At 36.3% G+C, this 17,459-nt stretch overlaps 2 long non-coding RNA genes across 2 annotated transcripts; both read left to right on the top strand.

Annotated features, from left to right (window-relative positions):
* The first annotated feature begins 3,951 nt into the window (after window positions 1-3,951).
* LOC107045933 lies at window positions 3,952-4,956 on the top strand. Its single transcript, XR_001461496.1, has 3 exons — window positions 3,952-4,072; window positions 4,278-4,332; window positions 4,766-4,956. It is a non-coding gene; the product is annotated as an uncharacterized LOC107045933 (long non-coding RNA).
* Window positions 4,957-6,823: 1,867 nt separating this feature from the next.
* On the top strand, window positions 6,824-8,774 carry LOC107045931. Its single transcript, XR_001461494.1, has 3 exons — window positions 6,824-6,934; window positions 7,815-7,887; window positions 8,485-8,774. It is a non-coding gene; the product is annotated as an uncharacterized LOC107045931 (long non-coding RNA).
* The last annotated feature ends 8,685 nt before the right edge of the window (window positions 8,775-17,459 follow it).

Raw genomic sequence — 17,459 nt, forward strand, 5'->3', positions numbered from 1 at the left:
TTTTTATAGAAGATGTGTTATTCCAGTAAAATAAACTTCGTGAAAGATTGACACTGCGTTGGTATAAAAGAAAACGTCTCCCCTTGTGGATTTGTATTGGAATAAATTGACCGCGTCTTCTAAGAAGGGAAGAAGAAAAATTTATTTGCATCATGAAGTTTCTCTCTATTTTTGTAGTCATTGCGATGGTGCTAACGGCTGCTAATGCGCAGTGGAGCTGCCGAAGCCGGAGGTCCCCAGTAAGCCCTTTATATTATTAACAATTATTGTAATATAGTCTCTAGTATACTTTCCATTCTGTTGAATTCACTTGATCCTTACAAAAAAACTGAACAACTTCGAAAGTTAATGCGATGTTTTAATGCCATTTGCGTGATTCCAGTGCTCGTCCCATTGGCAGTGTTGTTCACAAATTTGCCGTAGAAACAGATGTGCCTGTATGTAACAATTTTCTTTTGCTAAGAATAATTTATCAACTCATTCGATTCATCAAGTAATTCATTTGCACTGGAACTAATTTTTTTTAGAGTTGGAAACACATCCAAGCTCGAGAGGAACCAATCCCTGTCTTTGGAGGAGATACCAGACGGGATATTGTGTCTTCTCACATTTTCACTACTTCAGAAGACTATCTCCTGAGTACCCTCGATGCAAACGAAATATCTAAAAATGGCTTTTCACAAGGATTCTTTCATTTGTACTAATTTTCACTTTAAGGATGAATACAATTAAATATTAATATTGAGATATATTGCATCTTGAATTATTACGATACGAAAATCCATCGAAATACGCCTGAATTTCCTCATTCCCGCTACTCCGTTAAAACTTACTGCTGAAGCGATTTCATTTGATGATTATCGTTGAATTATTTTATTTTACTCCCATTTTATGTAGTATAAACATAACTTGAATTTAAAAAATTGAAATATGAAATAAAAAATGAAATCTAAAATGCCAAATTTCTGAAAAATAGGAAAAAATTAATGAGAATTCTATGTCCAATATGAAAATTATCATCAGTGTCAAACTTTTGTAATAAATAATTTATGTTTTGAACTTTCCATTGGTTTTTGTCCTACTCTGTTGAAAAGTTTAATAGGAAATATTCAATAGAAAAAGTCTATATTAAGACATTGTCTATAAAACTTCTTCGGCTTCAATTTTTCAGGTTTTTTCAGTTAATTTTTCCTTTTTTCATCAATAAAATCAACCAAAAAAAAATAGAAAATTTGAGGCAGGGAAATTCTATAGAATATAACTCAATAGCATAAGTATACACGGAGAGAATATAAAATTAAAAATGACAATGTGAACATAGTAATCGAAGACCATACCGAAACAATTTTTATGTCGCGCCGTGCAATAAGTCGAGTTTATCGCACGCTGCGCTTCGCGCAGCCTGCTCAAAACTAGACTTCTGCACGACTTGGCATAAAATATTATAGAGCACTCGGTAATAAATTTCGTTTTCAACGAATGTGTGTACAGACCTCGCCTTCGGCTCGGCCTGTAAACTACACATTCGTTGAAAACGAAATTTGTGCCCTTGTACTCTAATGTACTATAAAATTTGATTTATCTTGACCGAGTTTTTAGGCGTGTCAAATTAATTTTTACTTTCATGCTACCACTTTCTACTATACCGACTCGCAATTTTTACTATATATAGTAAAATTACTATAACCCGTCCAGGTATATCCAAATGAACATCTTCGAAATCTCATGAGACAAAGCCCATTCGATTTTCCTCCTAAGATTTTTAATCGTACTACTCTCTAATCATCATCACATTGGAATTTTTTCATAATGAAAGAAAAAACAAGAAAAAAAAATGAAAAAAACCGACGCGACCGAGATTTGAACTCCCGACGCCGAGAGAATATGCGAATGGAAGGGGACGTTGTCCGCGTGAGGAGAAGAGACGGGCCAGCGCCGCGCACGGTGGCCAGTGGTACTTGTCCCCTGTTTTGGAGATCCGATCAATTAGCTCCTCATGTATAGATATTCCAAATTTTTATTNGAACACCTCCCTGTATCATACCTTAGCCCAACCCTGCTTGACAGTGCCAACACAGTCCGCAGATGGCGTTTGAGTAGAATGGCGAAATACTTGGAAAAAAAAGCTTTCGTGATTCCACAAAAGTGGAAGTCTTTTAAACGTATGTTGAAAAACAGCGATGGGGTTTCATCAGACCAAATGACTATCGGAATATTTAATTTACAAAATTGATGGTCTCTGTGACTAGAGCCTAAGAGGAGTCCGCTCACAATTGGAATGGTTTTGATGGAAATAGGTCGATAGCTGATCACTCCCGTTTAGCTAATAAAATGATGATTTACTTCGAAAAAAAGTGTTCAATGCGAGGGGCTATTCACAGGCGAATTGGGTGACACCGCGATTACAAAATGTAATCGATTACCCAGGATTACGGGACTGATTACACTGATTACCATTGCCCATGTGATAACCGTGATTACCAAGAGCACAGAATGTGATTATATGATTACAAATTATTTCGTCGATTACATTCTGTGATTGCCAAACATCAGTAATCATTGAAAGCACCAAAAATGACTTCTAATTAAATATGAATTGATGGAATAGTGAATTATTAGAACTTGCAAAGAAATGAGGAAAGAGGGGCAGAGATTAGACAGAGGAATGCAGTCTCCATCACTCCATCTAAAAATTTGGGCATTTATAAGTGCTATCAGCAAAATAAATTTACTGAATATCTACCATTAATGGAGAATGAAACTTACCAGCAGATAATTCAGAGATAATTCAGTCGTTGGTTCTCCAGAATAAGAAGAAATTTTAACTCTGTTGAATCAATTTTCTACGGACAAATGCTCTGTGCAAAACGCATTGGCTATGCAAGGTACTGAACCATAAACATCTGGGATTCCAAGAAAAATTGATCCAGGGATCTCTGAGGCTTACCGTTGGCGGAAATGACGCGCTCGAAAATTTAAAAACAAAATTCACGGTTTCACTAGGAACAACTACGAAAGATTACACTGATTACAGTGATTATAAATGATTACCAAAACTTGATTACAAATATGGTAATCATGTGATTACAATGATTACATTGATTTCACTGGGATTACAACTGATTACATCAGCGAGTGACACCACCTTTACGCCTGTGAATAGCCCCTCGGTTCAACGTCTGAAAGACAAATTGAAGGAATTGGGTCCAGCACGCGTGATTAATAAATGTTCGAAATATTTGAGGGGGAGGACCGACTGTCCTGATCCGCCTCTGCCCATGATCCGCATCTGCCTTTGTTTTCAAGCTGCAGCTGGAGTTGGAATTCCAGTTAGGAGCTCCAGTTACAAATTGCGCATTCTCACGGTTTTTGGAAACTAAAACGACCATGCTGCTATCAATGACAGTGTCCAATACAATCCAGCAGTTTCGGGGCGGAAACTGGACTCAAATGCTACCGCGAGACTGCTTTACGCAGTCAATGTCTACAGACACCGAAGTTTTTTCAGTTTCGGGAATGGAAATACAATGGAGAATATTATTTATTTTAGAATAAAAGAACCGATGTATAGACTAAGCCCATACGTCACATCTCTCTGTTTTCTACGACTCAGCCTGCCGGAACTTTTTCCATAGAGATCCGCAGACAAATTTTTGTAACGAAAATTTCTGTAACAAAAACTGTAAAAATCCAGTTGAACAATCAGAATCAGGTTCAGCCGGGACTTACACAGTCGGAACAGTTTATTATCGTGACGTCAACGTATCTTCATTTCCTCATTTTCTTATTATATTTTCGTTTATTACTATAACAATGAGGTAGACAGAAAACTTTTTTATCTCAATTCAAAATATGCAAATATTTTCATAAGAAGAAAGATGAGGACTTTGCTGTTATATAACGTTACTCACCTTCCCTAATCCACATTCGCATTTGAATAAGTCGATCGTATCTTCCGAGACAGAAGTGAAGAAAATTTCTCTGCATCATGAAGATCCTTTCCATTTTCCTAGTCATTGCAATGGCTCTAGCGGCCGTAAGTGGACAATATTGCGAAGGACGGGGACTTCGTGTAAGTTGATCATATTGTTCCCAATTTTATTGATATGTTTTGTAATAATTTCCAATCTACTGTCGCAATTGAACTATATGGAGTTTCGAAACGTAGATAAGTCTATGGAACATGCCAACTATTTATACTTGAAAGTCGATGTTACATTTTCAAATATGAAGTGCGTTGGTGAATTAAATTTTTAAAATAATTTGTGTGATTTCAGTGCCGGCAACATCGGCAGTGTTGCTCAGGGTTTTGCCGCAGGGGAAGATGCGCCTGTATGTGAAACTTTTCTTTCGCTGAGAATAGCCCGGGTGGAAGCTCAAATCAGGCTGGGATAAGAGACTGATCAGTGAAAACCGCTTTTGATCAGTTTTGGATCAGAAATCTAATGCTTGTTTGAATCCATGCCTGATCAAAATGCTAGGATCCGATCTTTCTGATGAATACCCTATCCAATACGGATTCAGTTGCGATTTGACTGGTCAAAATCATATCGAAATTCACTCCATCACACTGGATCCAAATATTCTATTCAGAATCTTACCAGATTCTGATCCGAAAGTCTAATCGAGTAATTCTGACCAGTTTTGGATCTAAAACTGATTTGGACTCAAGCCAACTGAGCAAAATTTCCACTCGAGACTTGATCGATTAATCGATAACTTACTAAGTAATTAATTTGTAATGATTGGTATTATATTTCTCCAGAGTTGGAGACACATCCAGGGAAAAGAGATCCAGGGATACGACGGTGCGTCATTCGGCAAGTCCAATGTGCGAGAAGACCATCGCTTGGGCTACCTTCATGAGGATGAAATATCTGGAAATAGCATTTCTTAAGCATTTTCTCAACTATTTTGCACTCATTCTAAGCGAATGGATGCAATAAAATATCTTTATTCAAGCATACTATTGGGATTCTTCAATTATTATTCCAATACGAGGATTTATCCAACGCTCCTAAATTTCCTAATTCGTCATAGAAGAGAGAAATTTCGTCCGAAATAATTGCGTGGAGCAATGATTCGCTAATTCCTTCGTCTCCTTCTTACCTCCCTTTTCTAAACCGATTCGACACTCAGCTTTCTCGTGCGACGTATTTGCACCGATTGAGTTTGCATATCTATCGTGCATTCTTCTCTTTGACGTCATGCGTCATACAAATGTAAACCACTGCCACGATTCCCCCCACTATTCTCGATCCTTTCCCTCTTCTAATGGTGCTGTAAACTGGACGAGTGGGGATGTTCCTTTATCTGCTTTTCACATGAAATGACGTCACGACAGAGTCCCGAGGCCTGCGGATAAAGGAGATAAGAGTGCACTGTACCGATATTACAGGCACCGGGTTTCTAGGTGTTTCGTAATGAGTCATGACTCGTTTTACTTTTCTCACTGTATAGTTCCTAAAGGTCTTGGTTCCTAAAGGCTGTTTTTTCCACTCACATCTTTCATGTATTTATAACAAATTTTGCCCTATTTTGGCCGCAATTTATTGCTTCACTTCTCGTGAACAAAACTGTTTCACTTCCCGCATTCCAATATGATGGAATTTTAACGATCTACATTACAGTAGACTCCCGTTAGACTCCCCATCGTTATACAGTGGACTTCCCCTAGCTCATAGCGTTCGGGGGTCTGATTCCAAGAACTCGAGCTAGGGAATTACCACCTCCACATCCGCAGGGACGTGCTTACGCGAGAGACAACGTCATTATCTGAGAGAGAACGCTGTAACATACCGGCCGACGACACGACGCTTCCCCTCTCGTGCATGACGTCACTAGTGCAGTGGGGGACACATTCCCCGCCGCTAGGACACGCCCCCCGAGCTACGGATAGTAAGAGCTAAGGGAAGTCCACTGTAGTCGCATTTCCCCTCATATCGATTTTTCGGCCCGCGAGCACTCCCCCCACTCCATTATCTATAAAAGCCTTTAAATGAATGCTCCTGTTTTTCCTGGAGAAGTCATTCTTTTTTAATTCTCGGAAATTTGCAAAATAAAATACTGAAAATATGAATTTACGATAAGTAGACATTTAGTCTGCTCCTGATCGTCACAGAGAGAGGTTATACTTTTATTGTGGTTAAATAGGTTAAAATTTGATTCGTTAGTTGATTGAGTGAAAATTTAAATGAATTGAAAAATGGATCCACATGACAATAATTAATTATTAATAATAACTAATTAATTTTTATTTTTATTGGTCATTATAATATCATAATTGTTATGATAATTATTATTATATTTTGATTTTTTCATCAATAAAATAAAAAAAACATTCAGTATTTTTATTTTATCAATGTCGATTCTGAGAAATGATGCCCGGAGTAAGCGCGTGGTGGTGGAAGGTGTATACAGTCGCATTCCCCGAATTCACTTCCCCAACAGCCCCTTGAGTGTGACTCCAACGGGAGTCTACTGAATCTTATCGCCTCTGTATATGTACGGCAGTCATACATAAATTCCAAAATACACAAATACTCCGAAATGAACAAAATAAAAGCATTTAGCGAAGTGCATCAATATTTCTGTTTCGTCGCTTGAATCCGATTGTGAGTGATGAAATGCCGTTGTGAGGACATACGAATGATAATAAAATAATGAGGTAAGAGGAAAAATGATCTTATCTCCGCCAGTCAGAACCCGAACATATGCATAAGGAAAAAATCGAACTCAAGCATAAACCTTGACAAACATAAGTGATGCCATTGCTGTATAAAAGGCGTATTTCTATTCATATATTCCCCATTCGCATAAAAATTCCAACGTGTGGAATTTGAAGCGAATGTTTTTTTTCCACATCATGAAGCTCCTGGTGTTTGTGGTGGCGATTAGTGGGCTCATAGCTGTCGCTAGTGCGGAAGATAATTCGGTGGGTTTTATCAATTCTCTCCATTTTTCATTTTTTTAGATACTAGGAAAGAGGGCGCGCTTCGCACCCGCAAAAGTGATTAGTGATTTATACATATTATTATTTTTGATCAGTAGGTATTCCTTTTAAATAAATTTAGTACGTATTCCTTTTTAGTAAATTTATTTATTCAAAAGGAGTTAATGCCCGCTTTTATTATCATAAGATTTGAGAAAAAATTTGAAAAATGATCCTCAAAAATTTGCACAATGGAAAACTCACGTTGTAAGGTTTAAAAAATTAGGTGCATCTAAGAGTGAAATTGATCTCATTTTCCAAGTGTGGATATAACAATCGTTTCGTTTTTGTTTCATCTTCGTCTTTGTCTTTTAGTACGTTATTCTTCTTTTTTTTCAATGTGCATATAAATTTATTCATAATAATTCCATTCCATTTCTTATTTTTTTGAAATTTTTTTTGAAAATTTCATTTGAATTTTTTAACTATATTTTCCCATCCATCTTTTCTGCATAGCTTAGCCATCACCATTGATTTGTTTTAACATTTTTTCAAATATATATATATATTAATACAAATATATATATATATATATATATATATATATATATATATATATATATATTATATATATATATATATTTATTTATTTATTCATTTATTTATTTATAAGCTAACATAACCGCGAAATATTCATAAGTCTAGCATATGCTTAACGAAATAGTTTGCTGACCAAACATGTTTCACCTATTTTTTAATAGAGGAAGTGCCCGATTAATAACATGTGATATCTAATTAAAACTGATGCCGTAGAGTGTTGTCTCCGTGGGACAGGTATGAGTTGAATAAAATAACATGTAATAATTGAAATGTATGATTCTAGTGCACTGAGAGTATCCAGTGTAACAGTATCGAGGGTACTCCACCCTATTGCCGTAATGGACAATGTACCCGTTGTAAGTGAAACAATGTTCGAAATTTCTTGATATTCCAGTCACAGCGCCATCTGAATTTTCGATGTTGTGAGGTTGAATTCAATTTCAAGTGAAAGCGTTCGCTAAATTGCTCATTCATCTTGAAAACTGAAGAATATTGGGGTTTTCATGTTAAATAATCACTGATTTTTTAATGAAAGCTTGAATTTTCAAACTCATTGTAAAAATCGAACATCACATATAATTAAATTTTCAATAGATTAAGAATTCAGAAAAGTTGTTTCCTGAATTTTCAAAATTTTCAAGGTTTTTCAGTACCGTATAGACATGAAAATGGAGAATTACTTGAATATTCAATTAANCTCCTGAATTTTCAAAATTTTCAAGGTTTTTTAGTGCCGTATAGACATGAAAATGGAGAATTACTTGAATATTCAATTAATTGATTCGTCAATGAAGAAATATACAAAAATTTCATGTAACTTTGTTGTTGTTAAAAAACTTCAAACTTTTTCGCTTGAAATTTCAAGAGTAATTTTCTAACAGTAAAATTAAAATTAATTTACCAAATAGTAACCAAAATTCCTGCACCAAGTTATTCTAAAATCATCTTTCCAGGGGGATTGATTCCGGATGAAACAGGCTTGGATCCCTGCTCCACAGTAAGATGTACCCCAACTACAACTTGTGTCATCATCCAAGTTCAGTGTGTCACCACACCTTGCCCTGGACGCGCTCGATGTTACCCGAATCCCTGAAGACTTTAAAAAATTCTTGATATACTCAAATATTTCAACAAGGAAGACATACAGTATCGAAATTCCAGAGCATCTATTATAACGATAACAGAAATATACTTGTAGAGGGAGGTTTACCCATACGGAAAAATATATATTCTGAAAACTATATATTTTGTAGATGTAATTTGCACCAACACCGCCGAACCACCTTTAAGCATTAAATCAATTCGACGAGAATTAGAATTTAGAGAGAAAAAATCCAGCACCGCCTAGATTTATATATAAAAGTTGTATAAAATATAAATTTATACAGGATGCCCCAAGATGATTTGTACGGTTAAATAATTAGCTAAAAAGTAGTTAAGGATAATCGAGCGAGGAGGACATGTAGAAGGTGAGGTGGAGGGGTTTCTTTTGTTTTCCTGCAGATAACCAATCGCCGAACAAAAAAATTGTTCCCATTCGGATTCAAAATTCAGGCAATATTAGGGAGTATCTCTGGTTAAAAATTATTTTCGGAGCTAATCAAATTTATTNAGATAACACAGAAATATACTTGTAGAGGGAGGTTTAGCCATACGGAAAAATATATATTCTGAAAACTATATATTTTGTAGATGTAATTTGCACCAACACCGCCGAACCACCTGTAGGCATTAAATCAATTCGACGAGAATTAGAATTTAGAGAGAAAAAATCCAGCACCGCCTAGATTTATATATAAAAGTTGTATAGAATATAAATTTATACAGGGTGCCCCAAGATGATTTGTACGGTTAAATAATTAGCTAAAAAGTAGTTAAGGATTATCGGGCGAGGAGGACATGTAGGAGGTGAGGTGGAGGGGTTTCTTTTGTTTTCCTGCAGAAAACCAATCGCCGAACAAAAAAATTGTTCCCATTCGGATTCAAAATTCAGGCAATATTAGGGAGTATCTCTGGTTAAAAATTATTTTTGGAGCTAATCAAATTTATTTGTATCTGTTCCACGCATTGAATCGTTTACAGATTGTTTTTTTTTAATAAATGAAAAAATATTAATCTATGCGAAAAAGCAGCAACATCGTCGGTAGTTTTTTTTTCACCAGGAGCTGGTACCACTGGCTCGAGGGAGCTCCAATCACAACGCTTTATCACTCTCTCTCAAGAGACGTTTAAATTAACCGCGCTACCCCCACCCTATCGGTACTTGGGACGTTGCTGCGGCTTGGGTACAGTCATCCCAGTCTAATTCAGCCGGTTTCAGGGTTCGTGACATAAAATTTTGTTCAGTACTTGTTGGGAAATTTCGTCCTTAACGTGTGTGGTTACATCACTCGCCTTCGGCTCATGCTGTAAACCCCACACACGTTAAAGACGATATTGCCCCACATGTACTGAAATATACTATTCCTTTGTTTTTGTTTTTTTTTCATGTCAGTAATCTGACAAGTCATTCATCAATCTTCCCATCGACTCACAACCTCTCCATCTTTATCGTCACGCGTCCAAAATATTTTCCAAAACTCAAAAAAAGAAATTAAAATAGCCATCTTTTTATTTGTTTTTCTTATTTTTCGATGTCGGCAATGAGACACGTCATCGAGACCTACTGGAAATAAAAGAAAAAAAAATTCTTCGGTTTCTTAATTTAAGTTTTTTTGAAATTAATTCTCCGCGATAATGGGCCGGAAGGGGTGGAGTGGGTAGGTGACGATGTACTACATAAAAAACCCATTTTTTTTTAATATGAACATTTTGAAAAAATCTTTTTCGGCCCTGGAATAAGTAGTAACAGAATTAAAAAATAAAAAGTCAGACAACATTAAAAAATCAAAATCCAAAAAAAAATGGCCTGATCCAAAAACCGAAGGGGAACTTTCGATTCCAAAAATCATCCTCTACAATACCCTCCGAGGAAAGTGATTATATTTCGCATTCAAATAATTCTTGTAAATATTCATACACTTGACGCGTTTATAATAAATATTATAAACAATATCTACTGGAGTTGATCTACTGCATTTATGTTAATGATTGAAGACTCTCCAAACCACCACAATCACTACATCTCCCCCCCCCCTCCAGCCGGGAATGGAACCCGGGGTTCCCGCGTGCCAACCCCACACTCTAACCATACAGCTACTGCTGTCGATAAGGCTAAATATATTTTTGCAATAAAAATTTTCAATCTCGGCGCACGCTTCGCGTGTTTGGCACAAAAAAATTTGAAAATTTTCAGTAGTAATACTACTAGTGCTTCAAAGTCATCGGACATTTTCCGATAGCTTCGTTGCCTGGTAACGATTGTGTCAAATTTTGCAGGTGTAAAATCCCGAATGCGAAGCACGAGTGATATTTAACGAATTATCTTTCCACTCGGATTTCGGCCAAGCTAGAACAGTGCAGTGAACAGCATCCGGATACACACAGCCATACATTTACAACCCACATTTTTGTTTATCTGTCACACAGAATATTACACGTGAAATGCGTTGAAAAATGAGAAACATTTGAAAAGCTACTAGTGAAATTCCGTCGGAAATTTTTTAGAAATCCGAGTGAGAAAAATAATCAACAAAAGATTTTTTTTGCACAAGTAAGAATTGTTTGAGAACACTGCACTGAGGAAAAAAATGTTTTTGCCAAGTTATTTACTAGCCATAAGTGAATATACATAAATATCTGCATAAGACATATGTAAATTTTTTTGTATTTAGTAAATATACTTGGCAAAAGTAATTTTTTTTCTCAATGTGCTGGTTTTTTCTCAGTGTAATTTCGAGCGTTTTTGTAAAAGCTTATTAGTTATAAGTGCCAAAAAATAAGTTCGATATGTATCCTTGGTTGAATTAAAATAAAGTTTGTATAAAAAAAAGAGGACCCATAGTGAGGGAAATGGTCACTCCCCCGAAAGCGTTGAATAAAGTCTCCAGCTGTACGGACAACGGAATAATTTCTAACTTACGTGTATTGACTTGCCAAGATACCAACATTTGGTCAAATACTTGACTATTATTAATTTCAAACAGTGAAACAGCTTGGATAATGAAACGTCTGTAACTCGAGAATTTCATGGACAGAACTTTGCCTTGAAAAGTCAACAGAATTGTGAGGAAAAAATTCAGTAATGGAAACTTGAGGTATTTCGGGTGTAGATTACCGGAGGATGAAACAGAAGGGGAGTCTTACTGTTCTTGAGCCCTGAGTCAATCGCTGAGCACGAAATTTTTCAATTTTCAAGTAGCTATTTAAGTGTGTATTTGAACATTTTGTGAATATTGATTTTATTCATCAGATTGATTGATTGATTTTTTCCTCATCACCTACAAGTGTCAAAATAGTATATTACGCACGAGTTTCGTATACTATTTCATGTCATAGGGCCCAGAATCCACGATTCTACCGAGCGAAGCGAGGTTAGAATCGCGTGATTCTGGGCACCTATGGCATAAAATTTGTATTGAATGTCACTTTAATTATTGAAATAATATTGAAATGCGTCTCGAGTTGGTAAACCTGTTGAGTGTTTTCTCTCTCAAAGTTCCATGGTCCAACCCATACATTTCCCATGATGCTCACTGACATTCGAATCATGCGTCTGCGCATAAGGGCGTAATTGCCCCGAAACTCATAACTTTACGAATGATTTGTTCAAATAACTCTTATGAAATCTGAAAAAAATCGGAAACTTATACGTGTTCTCAAGAAAGATGTGATTTATCACCCACTAGTTTTTCCTCAATAGTTCATTATTTTTTTGGGTGCCGTAGAAATTTTCCCTAATTGAGAGTGGGGTAACCTCGGAGGTTATAGCTGGAGAACTTACAAAAATACCCACATTGTATTTTCTTTTTTCTTGAAACTGAGATCTGAAGAAAATGTGAAATAATTCTCAATGATGCAGCATATTTAGAAACTTCTCCCATGAATTTTCCATTTTTTTTTTCATTATTTTGACTTTTCAACCGAAACACCTTAAGTAACTAAGGTAGAAGTAAAAGAATTGGTTTAACCCTCGATCGGTCGCGTCATGGCACGAGCGCCGTTCTGTCTCGATTTTTATTTTTTACGCTGAAACGTTGTCGAAAAAAAATCTGAAAAAATTGGAATTCCTACTTTCCACCATATCAAACATTTAAACAATTTTTGTTCTGTGCATCTTTGCACCGATCAAAAATTAAAATTCCTTAAAAATTCGACTCGGTTAATACCTTCGTGTTTAACCTCTAAATGTCAAATTTTCGCACCGAATGGAAATGAATTTTTGAATGATGTTTTCACTTTTCTCGTTTTCTACTGATATTAGCTGTTTTTTTTTATTTTTTCAATTTTTTTACGGCCTCGGAGCCCCTTTTCGGGTCCCATTCGGCACTCTATCCAACCCTATGCATGCGGCGGTGGATTCTACACTGTACCGCATTCGCACTCCTATAGAACATAGAAGTTGCATGGGGAAACCACAGAAAACCATGCCGGTACAGGTTGGTTCCTGTATTAGCAACCTGCCACTCGCCGGAGCCTTCCGTTGAAAAATTCGGTTCCACGGGGAATCGAACTCACAATCTTTCGCATACTAGACTTGCGTCTAATCCACTCGGCCACCGACGTCGGTCCTGATATTAGTTGTTCGTTGGAAGTTCAAAATTACTCATTTAATCATAAATACATCATTCTTTTGAACTTTTGTTTTCTCAAAATGGTAAAATACACGGAACGGCGCAGCGCTCGAGGGTTAATGACACCAACTTTTCAGAGCATTAATACAAAAAAATATCGAATCTAATATCGCATTGAGATAACGTCAATGGTAGCATTAAAAGAAAAGCCACCTGTGCGATACCCTCACATACCATTAATGAGTGTTCCGTAAAAGCCACGTTTGTGGTATTTATTCTCCAGTGGCATTGAAATTTCGAGACGTTAGTTGCTTGTCCAACGACATAATTCTTTTTTTTTTTATCATGAAGGTATGCGCTATGTTCTGGATTTCATTACTCGTAACTCCTGGAAACGTAATGGCTTACCCGGTGAGTTTCACAAACTTCTTTAATTTTTGGGATAATTAAGGTATTTGCAGCGTCGTCAGGGGAGATCGAAAAAAAGTCAAGAAATTGATGATTTTTTTTATACATTCTTTGTTTTTTCAAAACTTCTAAGCGAAATTCCAAATAGCCTAGGAAAATGGGTGAAACAGAGGAATTTTTCTAAAAAATGCAGTTTTCTAATTATTATTAAATATTATGAATAATTAATGGAAAGTAATAATTATTATTACCAAAGACAAGCTAGAAAAACAAAAGAAGGCTTGAAATATGTGGGAAAAAATAGAAAAGTTAATACAAAAATATTTCGAACACAAAAATGGTCGAAATAGATTGAAAATTTATAATTGAAATATCGTTTTTTTAATTAGCGATTGGTTTTTTGCTCCAGACCAATAGATTCCCCTCCGTCTCACCTCCTACATGCCCAATTCGCCATAAATACTTCAACTTATTGGCGTAGGTTTGAAGTAACTCTATTCACAGGATTTTTTTTTCAATTGAAAGATTTCCAAAAATTACAAACAAATACTCGAAAACTCGATGAGATTCGGAATCGTTATTTTTTCCTCCATTTAATTGCCGTTTTTTTATGACTGAAAAAGTTCAAAAACCATTATTCAACTCAGGGTCTTATTTAAAAATCGCCAGATGTTGCATCTCTCCGTTCCAGTGATCGGCACAAATATTATTTTCACCAATATTTTCACTGCAAATTTGTATTTTTTACTTCACCACTGATAATATGCAAATACTTTTTATTATACTACGAATGAGAATTGAGAAATTCCCATTTTTCGAATACTATATCAGAGACTAACCCGAGGAGAAATTTTGTCGGTTTATCATCGGTTACACGGAGAGAAATATTCAAGAAAAATTACGGAACATTTCACGTAATCTGCAAGCGAGAATCGTTTTCAGTGAATTTCTATAGGAATATAAGAGAATAAATCTGAAACGTTCAGTAAATTTTCGGGTCTGTCACCGAAAAAATATGAAAAAGTCACGTAATTTTTCTGGAAGTTGTAAAATCTAACAGAGACTTCAAGACTTATTATGCCTCAGAACATGAGAATTCCTGGATGTTTAAGAATTTTTACGAAAAGTTCCGGAAATATTACGGAACATGTTGTTAAAATCTCCCCCTCACGGTGACTCATGGCTAATCGTGAGGCGTCGGACTGATGAGTAATTTTTACGGAACAGATCGTAGAATTTACGTGACGATTGATACTTTTTATTGAATTTTACTTCGCTCCCAGATTACGTTTCGAAACGTAATTTTTGCGTCTTTTCTTTGGTAATTTTTATTGAATATTTCTCTCCATGTACAGATGCGGTGCAACCGACATGATCATCGATTCCACATAGGTTTCGATCTACAAGAAACTCATGAAAACGTCACGCAGTTACCTCACAAGTTACAAGTAGGTTGCAACCCATCAAAAACTCACGTGATTATTTATTAACCTCATTATTATTAACAATTTGTCAATGATTAATAACTCATTAATTGCCATTGGGGCCAAAGTGTCATCTTGGATTTTTCAGGGGAAAGTCGACTGTCGGCAAAATCGAATTTTTCCGCCAAGTGAACGTTGATTCTGTATTTTCTGGTCCGCCTAATGCCACTGAGACCCTCACTTTCCCCAGAAATGCAGAAATGAACAAATTTTTTTACACGAGGTACTGTACATAGTCCCGTCAGTCTTTTTCATAAGTTGCTCTGGATTCATAAAAGGGGTTATGAAGCAATAAGAAATTATTTGAACACATATCCGCAAACATTAATATTATTTATTTAAAAGAAGTGCGATTGAGNGACTTCAAGACTTATTATGCCTCAGAACATGAGAATTCCTGGATGTTTAAGAATTTTTACGAAAAGTTCCGGAAATATTACGGAACATGTTGTTAAAATCTCCCCCTCACGGTGACTCATGGCTAATCGTGAGGCGTCGGACTGATGAGTAATTTTTACGGAACAGATCGTAGAATTTACGTGACGATTGATACTTTTTATTGAATTTTACTTCGCTCCCAGATTACGTTTCGAAACGTAATTTTTGCGTCTTTTCTTTGGTAATTTTTATTGAATATTTCTCTCCATGTACAGATGCGGTGCAACCGACATGATCATCGATTCCACATAGGTTTCGATCTACAAGAAACTCATGAAAACGTCACGCAGTTACCTCACAAGTTACAAGTAGGTTGCAACCCATCAAAAACTCACGTGATTATTTATTAACCTCATTATTATTAACAATTTGTCAATGATTAATAACTCATTAATTGCCATTGGGGCCAAAGTGTCATCTTGGATTTTTCAGGGGAAAGTCGACTGTCGGCAAAATCGAATTTTTCCGCCAAGTGAACGTTGATTCTGTATTTTCTGGTCCGCCTAATGCCACTGAGACCCTCACTTTCCCCAGAAATGCAGAAATGAACAAATTTTTTTACACGAGGTACTGTACATAGTCCCGTCAGTCTTTTTCATAAGTTGCTCTGGATTCATAAAAGGGGTTATGAAGCAATAAGAAATTATTTGAACACATATCCGCAAACATTAATATTATTTATTTAAAAGAAGTGCGATTGAGCGTCTAAAATTTTGTAATTCAAGGCTTGGACCAAGCCTTGGCTCCAAGCATTGTTCAAGCCTTATGGACTAAGTCTGAAACGAGGTTATCATTTTGGGGCTGAAGGAGGGCTGATTCAAGGCTGAGCTTCAGCCCTGGTTGAGCATTTCCAAGCCTTGCTCCAGGGCTTGATGAGTCCTGTTTCTATCATCAATTCCTACCTGGGCGTCTCAGTCTCGAAATACGTAGTATCGACGGGTCTCGTGATGACTCTGAGTCGATTTATCTCCTCTCGGTTTTCATCTTTTCGCGTTTTTATATGGAGGAAACTGGGACGAAACAAACCGAGATTAAAAAACACGAAAAACGTGTCCGTCACTCGAGACCGAGATGACATAAATTGACTCGGAGTCATTACGAGAGGAGGAGAGAACAAAGATTTTCATGTTCATTGAAACCGAGATCATTTCTCCAAAATATTGTCTCGTAAAGTCTCTCACGGCATCACTACTTATCTTCCTTTATCCAAAAATTGGGGGGAATATTATAACGAATTTGTTTTCTTCAAGTAATGAAATTATTCAACAGGTTTTTCGAATGATACCACTTCAACTTACCGCATTTTCTTACAATTCTAGTGCCTCACGTCTGGGCAGTGTGAAAGTATCGATGGCAGCCCAGCCTACCTCCGTGATGGACGATGTACCAAATGTACGTAAAGGAAAATTATTTCCTTAATCGGAATCCGAAATTTGAATCAAGTCCACATCAAATTACTCTTTCAGGGGGATTAATTCCAGAGGAGAATGGCTCACACCCCTGCATTGGTGTAAGGTGTGGGTCGCATTCAATTTGTGTCATTATTCAAGTTTTCTGCGGGGCTGGACCTTGTCCCGGACAAGCTCAATGCCAGTACTTACGGAAGAACAAAAGTCGTTGTAAAATGTTTTCATAACGTAAATAAAGGTTATCTATACAAGTTTGTCATTGAGATATTAAATTTCCTCGAATTGAACGTCATATCAAAGATAAATGTTCGAGTTTGAAGAATAAGAGTGAAAATATTTCAAATGAATGAATAAATGATACTTCAATCATTGCTTGAAACAATAATGTTATCTGTAGCGCACATAAATTATCCGTCAGGAAAAAAACTCAATATTTATGGAACCTGCAAAGAACAACGCTGCGTTCATATATAACGTATATCGCGCAGACCGTACTCGCATTGGAAAGTTATTCACG

The sequence above is a fragment of the Diachasma alloeum genome, unplaced genomic scaffold, assembly GCF_001412515.2.
Source record: "Diachasma alloeum isolate Michigan unplaced genomic scaffold, Dall2.0 Dall_scaffold_01136, whole genome shotgun sequence".
Taxonomy (NCBI): Eukaryota; Metazoa; Arthropoda; class Insecta; order Hymenoptera; family Braconidae; genus Diachasma; species Diachasma alloeum.